Source organism: Lutjanus erythropterus, unplaced genomic scaffold (genome assembly GCF_056507025.1).
Source record: "Lutjanus erythropterus isolate fLutEry1 unplaced genomic scaffold, fLutEry1.hap2 Scaffold_193, whole genome shotgun sequence".
NCBI classification, from domain to species: Eukaryota; Metazoa; Chordata; class Actinopteri; order Lutjaniformes; family Lutjanidae; genus Lutjanus; species Lutjanus erythropterus.
The window spans coordinates 70,191-79,232 of record NW_028146670.1 but is presented as its reverse complement, the minus strand read 5'-3'; the positions used below and the strand labels follow the sequence as shown (position 1 = coordinate 79,232).

Sequence of the window (9,042 nt, the reverse complement as noted above, 5' to 3'; positions counted from 1 at the left end):
ACTCGTAAACGGTGCTTTTGGAACTATTGCAAAAATGGTGAATGCCAATCAAGATAGTGAAGACAATGAGCAAAATTTCCCAACTTCCATCCACGTGGCATTTGATGACCCCAGGGTTGGTCAAAAACAGCGGGCAAAAACACGCACCATTGACCCTGAAGGGAGAACGATAACCATCCTAGAACCTGAGGAAGAACATGTTACCCGTAACGGAGGCTTACGCAGACAATATCCAATAAGGTTGGCATGGGCATGCACTATCCACAAAGTACAAGGCTTAACCATTGACAGAGTTGTTGTGTCTCTCAAAAAGATTTTTTCCTCTGGACAAGCATATGTCGCTCTAAGTCGTGTCACAAGTCTAAGTGGCTTAACAATTGAGGACTTTAAAGAATCTGCCATTTATTGCAATGCAAAAGTATCAGAAGCAACTGGCAAAATGCAGCCATTTATACCACCTCTCTCTTCCACCAACACCTCACGATCTGCTTTCACCATCATATTGCACAACACTCAAAGTCTTAAAGCTCACTTTCCAGATGTTGAAACTAACACTCTAATGAATAATGCTGATTGCATTTGCCTTACAGAGACATGGTTAGGAGTTGATGACCCACCACAGCAGCCTTGTCTTACAGGCTTCCAGTTCACACACGTTTCTCGAGGTCAAAGTTATGACAGCACTCATACACAGTTGCAACACTTGAAACAAGACTCTCATGGTGGAGTTGGAATATATCATTCAGTGACAAAAGATGTTCAAATATGGCCTACAAAATGCTACAATATTGAATGTCTGATATTTCAAGTGAAGAGCATTAACTTGACTGCTGCTGTTGTTTACAGACCTGCGAGTTACCCTGTTGCCATCTTTTGTCAACATCTAAAACAACTGATTGACCTCATTGATCAATGCCCTGGCATGAAAATCATTATGGGAGACTTTAATGAAAATGCACTGGATAACGGTAAGCTGGTGAGATTTTTCACTGTACAAAATTACACCCAGTATGTACAAACAGCAACAACTGACAAAGGCACTTTAATTGATCATGTTTATGTGAAAGATGGTGCTAACATACTTGTGGATGTGCTGCCAATTTATTACAGCTATCATGAAATGGTACGTATTGCAGTTCTGTAGATTTATCTTCGTAGTACACATTATTGAATGTTGCCATTATCATTTTCATCTGTCTCTAAGTCTGTCACAAGTTTGCACATGCATTTTGTAAATAATTTCAACATAATTTATTTTTAGGACAGATTATACTATGTTTTTAAAATGGGATTGTCTTTTATGTATTATTCTCTTTCTTGCATCAAAAACTATATATTAATTTTTTGATGGAGAAATTGAGCATTAGTCTGCTGAAAAGAAAATACCTTGGGAGACTCCAATGGACCCCATAAAGACTAGCGACCACTTTGTTGGAGCTAGCGGGGATCCAAATTAAAGATAAATAGAGTCTCCCATTATGCCAATGCAGACATGCTCAGCAATGAAATACACACTGATGTGTACATGTTTTAATACCAAATGACAAAATCAATTTAACTGATCACCTGTACATCCGAGACTGCTGATGCTTCGAGTATATGACACCTACCATGCCCGGGAACATAATGCACTTTCTATAGCCTTTCTTTCCACCACTGTTAATATTACCCTTGTTATTGTCATTTTCATATTTGAGGAAGCTTACCACACACACAAGCACACACACACACACACACACACAGACACACACGCACGCATACATACACGTCCTGAACTATCACACTGAGGCAGCATCCCATATCAATCCAGCAACTAGACTACTTCTCCTTCAACAGGTAAACCTCCATCATTTGACTTATCATGTCTTTCTTATTTGTATGACTGGCTGTTAATTCATATAGTACAGTTAACTTGTTTCATGCAAAAACAATCATTCATTCTTTCTTTCTTTCTGTACCTGCTTTGCCTTCTCTTTTATATCATGACATATGACTCAAAATATCTCCTCATTACAATTATTTTCTTACAGAAACCTGAACCTGTGGAGAAGCATCCAATATTCCCCATCAAAAGCTGTGGAACCTACACCTGTTTGAACACCACATCCTAATCCAAAGACTCATATGAAGCTAAAGTTGTCCAGAATACCTTCAATCACAAGTTCAAGGCCACATAAAAAGGTAAGTAACTCATTTTAACACACTGATCACATTCACATGCTTTTCATGCTAAATATGTCACTTACAATTCCTAATCCTATGTCCTATATCTACCTCAAATTGTTTCCATAAATTATAGCCATGTCTGTATTTATTAGGAGCCCAGACATCATCTCCAAATTCATCTGGAACTCCCTTGGGCAGACCGTCAACTATGTACAGAAAGCCCTCCTCGTTACTTGGGGCACTTCCATTCTCCCGTTGCACTACAATAATCAACATGCAGGATTTTGCCCTGGTAAAACTACTGGATTGCTTCTTCAATCAGGAAAAGGTAGGCCATGACTCAGTTAACCTGTTTACCAACCTTGCCCATAGATGTGCCATAATTACTAATTCTACAAATGTTTTCTGTTTTCTTTCAGACTTTCCCAAGCCAGTATTATGATGTGCAACATCAGGACTGTGGGCAAAGACAAAGGGACTCATGATTACGTTGTCTAGTGTGGTCTACCATGTCCGTGCTCAAAATAATCAAATATCATATATTCAGCACTGACGTGACCCTTGACAGGACCCTTTCCTTCAAGAATCATTTAAAAGTAACGGCAACCAAGGTGAACTCTTGTAACAACTTGCTCAGCAAGCTTGCTGGTGCAAAATGGGATATTTCAACCTCCGCACTACAAACCTCAGCAACATTGTGCCCCTGTTTGGTCCATGTCATACACCATGTGGACATGAAGCCTGCCCTCTCCAACAACTGAGTTGAGAACTGGCCACCCTCCACACAGCAGACCAGGAGGCAACTGTTTGGCTGAAAGACTTTGTATTTACTAAATAAATAGCACTTTTTTGGGACATAGACTCATGATATACAACATCTTGAATGTTTTATTTGAACACTGAATTTTGTAAGGGGAAAATTTGGATACGCCAGGTTGTATTCATATGTATATATATATATGTGTGTATATATATATATATATATATATATATATATATATATAACATCTGTCAAGTAACCATATATGTTCATGCTTAAGGACACACACAAACAACAATATGCGTATTTTGGTATATTTGCAAAAGGTTCTTTTTTATTGATATTATAATGATGACTGCTTTCTTTCTTTTTTGTGATCAAGTTTTTATTATTTCATTTTCTTTTTTAACAATATACCAACATTATGTCTGTTTTCGATATTTGGTGTTTACTTTGATATTACAAGACATTACATGTAATTCATTGTCCAAACAAAGACATGTATTGCAATGGTGTGGAAATGCTGTGTTGCCTTGATGTGGATGTACACTCATGACTTTTCAAATATAGTGCTAATTCATGCTTTTAATAATAAGAAAAGTATTAATTATTTCATATTCATATAGCTCATTCCATTGAAAAAATACATTACTTTTTTTTCTCATATGACTGACACTGCCATATTTTCACATGGGATGTATTTCAGTTACAGTGTGAAACTGTTAATACAAGTAGTTAAAACAAAATGGAGTCCCTGTATTCATTGTTCATCAGACACCCTCTGCAAATTTAGAAAACAGATTTCACTCAGAACCCAAAGCAATTCATTTCCTGTCAGGCTTTTACTGTAAAATGTGGCCAGGAAAATATTGAGTAACAACAATGAGATCTAGCTCAAATTTTGCAATTGCCCCCTTGTGTCAATTTTGTGTTACTACAAAAGTAGTTTGACTGACATATGGATGCAAATATCTGCTATGAGTAAAATGTCAGATATTAGGATTAAATAAATTATCCACAACATTAGCATTAAAAAATAGCATGTTTGTAGTGTTTAATCTATGAAGTTAAAAATTTTGGACCATTTCCAAAAGACTGCAGAGCTGTACAATTGACTTGTGTGAAAGCAAAAAAGTGGTTCCCAGATTTCTCCGCTGGCCCATCTTTTTATGCAAGAAATTAAATACACATGGGATAATGTCAGAAAATAAAACAACAACTAAAATGATTCATGGATAGACTACAATCTACTGAGACATGTTGTGGAACTTTGGTTTAATTTCCTGCATCAAGCATGTGAGTTCAGAAAATAAACACCGGGTTCATTTATTTCCTGCCAGAGGCTTTTGCTATGATATTTGGCCGTCAACAGGTTGCTCGCATGTGCCGATCACCCTCTTGTGACAGTTCTGTGTTACTACAAAAAAAAAGTAGTTTGACTGATGTATGCCTGCTATGACTTTGATATCAGAAATTATAGTTTAAATGAGTGACCAACAACAGTAGCACTGGAAATAGCGTAATTACATTGTTTAATTTACTAAGTCCAGAGCCTTGGGACCATTTCTGAAGATGTGCATATACACAGGTCAAACTATGAAATGGTTTTTCTAACAGCTAAACAACACTAAAAACTCTCACTCTCTCTCCCTGGGTAAACTGTACACAAGACGTGAATGTGTGTGTGTATCTATATAGCAGATTTATAATAGTATTTATGTCTCACAATATCATCATGTAACACTGATTGAGTCAAATAACAAAAGGAGCAATCCCACACATGTTCATGCTATCAAAAGAATAATTTATTTTGCTAATGAACTCCAAAGAAGGTTAACCCATATGTACATTGTATATAATGAGGCTGCATACATAGGATTCATGGCAATTAGTTTGTGACTATAGAACATTCTAACCTAATTCCAAAACAACCAACTAAATACAAAAAACACTCTCTACCCTTGGGTTCAAAGGCTAATTGACAAGAGATAATGATGCTTCGATCAGGCTGTAGTACTGTACAGACAGACAGACAATGGTCGATTCAGCCAGATGCCAGCCATCTTCTCTACAAAAGTTCTCCAACACTGGCACACAGCAGCAGGAATTCCAGACACAGCAAGATGTCCTCCTCTACCCATCACATCTGAAAAATACATAAGGCATAAATCAATTAATTACTATAAACAACCATTAGACAACATTTGTTGTGAAAAGATAAGATAGTAAAATGACTCCTTTACAATGACAGATGGCATGTAGCTCAGAACAGACTACAGCTCCCACCATGTTGCCATAAATGGTGGTAGAATTACACATTTTATAAAGGAACTTGCTTGTATACTCCCAAAAAAACAAAACAGAAAAAAAACCCAAACTGACCAGTAACTTATGCATCTACACTTACTCAGGACATTATTATGTCTGTTTTTCACAGAGTAACATACTCTATGTCTTAACTTTCCACACATTTGTCACCATCTTCATACTTGTCAAAATGGCAAATTAGGTCTTTCACACCCATTTTTGAACAGTCAAATACTATTGACTACTTTATATTGTGATGACTGAACACTGATGCAGTTTGACTACAACTATGATCTTCTATTGATAACACCTTACATCTGCTAGGTGGAGTAAATGATGACAACTAAAACTGTTACATTCCTATATTTGGGATTGTCAATTGGCCAAAACATATAATGCTAAATTGTGTGTGTGTGCGTGTGCATGTGCGTGTCCGTGTGTGTCTGTGTGTCTGTGTGTGTGTGTCTGTGTGCATGTGCATGTGCGGACACATTAGCTAAGACACAACACAACTGTCAAGCCCATGCTATGCCTAATACTATCTTGAGAACCATACTTGTGTCAGTTGAGCATGGGGGCCACAATGGACATGTGGACTCACAGACTGTCCTGGTGATGACGGCCTGACTGTTGTCTGAAGACCCGTGCTTGAATGAAGCACAAGGTCTCTCTTCCAAAAACCTCCTCCTCCCATGTTTTCTTCTACTGTCGGGAGAGCTTGCTTGGCCCAGGGACACCATACAAAAACAAGATGCAGCAGAGTCACTGTGATGATCTATGAAACATGACAAATCCAGTGTCACAAATACATTATACCATCAGTTTCATCAGGGCCCACCATACACAACAGCACATACATTTGGTCTTGGTCTATGTGATGACAATGTGACAAGACAACCCCAGAATACACAACAAAACATCATCCAAAATCAGCACCAATGGGGATTGTGTAGTTCTTCTGTCTACCTTTTCATGTCAACAGATCAGCTTCATTTGTAGCAAGTACAATGATGAGCCTTTTCCTTGTTGTGAGGGAGAAATCTTTCTAGCATCGTTCTCTGTTATGTCACCTAGCTACCAACCAAGGTCTTTATGTAAAATCATCACATTTGGGATTTTAATCTGTCAATGATGAATGGTTACTCATGACATTCAATGTAGTACATTTACTAATCAAACTCAAACTGTGACAAAAGTCCACTGCTTCAACACTGCATGATATTTTAATAAACTCTGACTGAACTGGGACCCCGACACCTGTCTGAAAGATTTCACAACACATACACACGCACCAGACTGTCTGTGCTGACTGTGACCACGAGGAGTGGAAAAGCCATGTTGATTTAATTCAACAAAATGTGTCTACCAACAAGAATAAACAATGCCATTGTTGGGCCCATGTCAGGATCGCTGGAGATTACAGTTACCGTAAACACACCCTAACATTCAGTAAAGAGTTAACATGTCAAACCCTGTAATTCTACATTTAAGTAATTTTAAGACTGTCTGTACTCCTGTTTTAAAATCAGCTATGTGTTTAGATTCTTCAAATTGTCAGTCACATAGCTACCACAGTTACAGGTATAGAGCTACATTAACCTGCTGATCTACTTCCATTCAACTGTTTGACAGTCATGTTTCATACTACTACTACTACTACTACTACTACTACTAATAATAATAATAATAATAATAATAATAATAATAATTATAATAATTATAATAATTAATATTCCTTATTAATTAAAAATTCCTCATTGTTTATTCTTGTTGGTAGACACATTTTGTTGAATTAAATCAACATGGCTTTTTCACTCCTTGTGGTCACAATCAGCACAGACAGAAGACAACAGGTAACACAGGCGTTGTAGACACTCGGGGTGGCGCTGTTGTGTCCAGCGCTGGCGCCAAGGTATTGACGTCACATGTATCCTATCGTATGATTGATAAATGAATGATTATAATTTAATACACATAAGTCTAGGAGTTCTACTACGTTTTCTTTGAACCAGCATCAATCAACCGCGTCAAATAAAGATGCCAGGGTAAAATTAATGAGTTTATAGTTGCCATTGGTGGTGGCTGTCCGTCGGTGAAATAGGTCCGGGCTGTACATTTTTGGAATACACGTTTACTGTCAGTTAAATTGAGGTCACATTACAGTTTACATTGGTTATAAAGGCTGAGTAGTGTAGCAGTTAAAATACAGAACTCGTCACGGCCAGTTTGCCTCAAGGATTTTGACTCGGGAAAGGAGTCTCCGCCACCGTTGTTATGGCAACCAATGACGCCCGGTGCAAAGCCGGGAGAAATGACAAGCAGTCGGATAAAATTATCGCCAAAAACACAATTTGCATTCCTTGCAGCTTTCCATTGAATCGACCACATTCTTCCAAACAACCAGCTCTTATACTTTCACAGAAATAAAACAGATGTGAACCATATGGTGTAGAAAGACAGGCTATAATATAAGAAGTTAGCGATTAGCACGCTAAAGTTTTATTCTGAAGTTGTTGCACTTAACTTCCACTTCCGGTCCGTCGTTGTCACGGTTATATCAAAAAGAATAGGAAAAAAAATGAATTGGCAGAAATCAAAATTGGGCCGTTTTTTTCAATTTGGTTTTTCCGTAATTTGGTTTTGAAAGAGAAAACGGGAAAGCACTTCCGTTATTTGGTTTTGTGTCTCAAAAGGGAATAACGGGAAAACGGCCGTATTTCCGTAAATCCGTTTTATTTTGAAAACGAAATATCAAACTATCAAAAGGTACACGGACCTGGGAAACACACACTATTTTAATCAAACAGTTGTTCAACAGCGGTTTGACCCACGCCGAAACTTCCTGCATGTTGCAGCAGATGGGTATTCTGCAATGCTCGGAAATGAGCGTCAGAAGATTCTGTGTGATTTTGCCAAGCACGCAGACACAAACACTACAGCTGCTCCAGTTATCATGGTGACACATCTGGACTAGATGATCTGACATTCCATCCCCTGCCCACTTTACAGGTCTGTTTAGATTTATTAACCTTTATAATCACAAAATCAATTATTTTTCTTTATTAGTGAGTTTATCTTAAAAGACACACATGCGCGCACGGCTGTTAAACGTTGATGAAAGGTATTCTGTGACTGTGGGGACATGTGTGCGCCAAACTCGAGACGCGCATGCTGTTAACTTTAATATTTACACTTTACTGCTGATAGAAAATATGTTCAAATACCGCTTTGCTAATCCACACTGCCGGAAGGAATGAAAAAAAAAAAAATCAAGATGTTTTGTGATTGTGAAGAGTGTGTCTGTTTCGGCAAAACACGCTAAGTGCCATCTTGTGCTGAAAGACCACACCTCGCGCTTTTATTTGGTCTAACACTTAAGGTGCAGTTACTCCAATGCGCCGAGCACAATGTAGCAAACGCGCCGCGCCGACCTTTTACCCACAGCCACCCAGACCGGGCATGAGGTCATTTGCTATCTTGAAGACGTGTCAAAGATGGCACTTGCGCTGGTGTAAGATAACAAAACCACCTGCGCAACGGCTCCACAATCACAAAACACCTTAATTAACGTTCGGTCTCTTTCTCACACAGGAGTGTCGGTTGTTAAAGTGTCCTTTGAACATATTAGCCATCAGATATAAAATGTAAATATTAAAGTTAACAGCGTGCGCGTCTCGCCTTTGGCGCACACACGTCTCCACAATACACGGATTTGGAAATCTAACTTTATAGACTAACTTGAAAATATGCCACCATTATTATTCTAATGAGCTTTATGTTCATTTGCCTCTATTTTGTAAAGCGTCCTC

The 9,042-nt window shown here is 38.1% G+C and overlaps 1 long non-coding RNA gene across 1 annotated transcript; it reads left to right on the top strand.

The window, feature by feature from the left end:
• The first annotated feature begins 987 nt into the window (after positions 1-987).
• LOC146303954 (uncharacterized) lies at positions 988-3,835 on the top strand. The gene is made up of 3 exons (XR_014769683.1): positions 988-2,181; positions 2,319-2,494; positions 2,586-3,835. It is a non-coding gene; the product is annotated as an uncharacterized LOC146303954 (long non-coding RNA).
• The last annotated feature ends 5,207 nt before the right edge of the window (positions 3,836-9,042 follow it).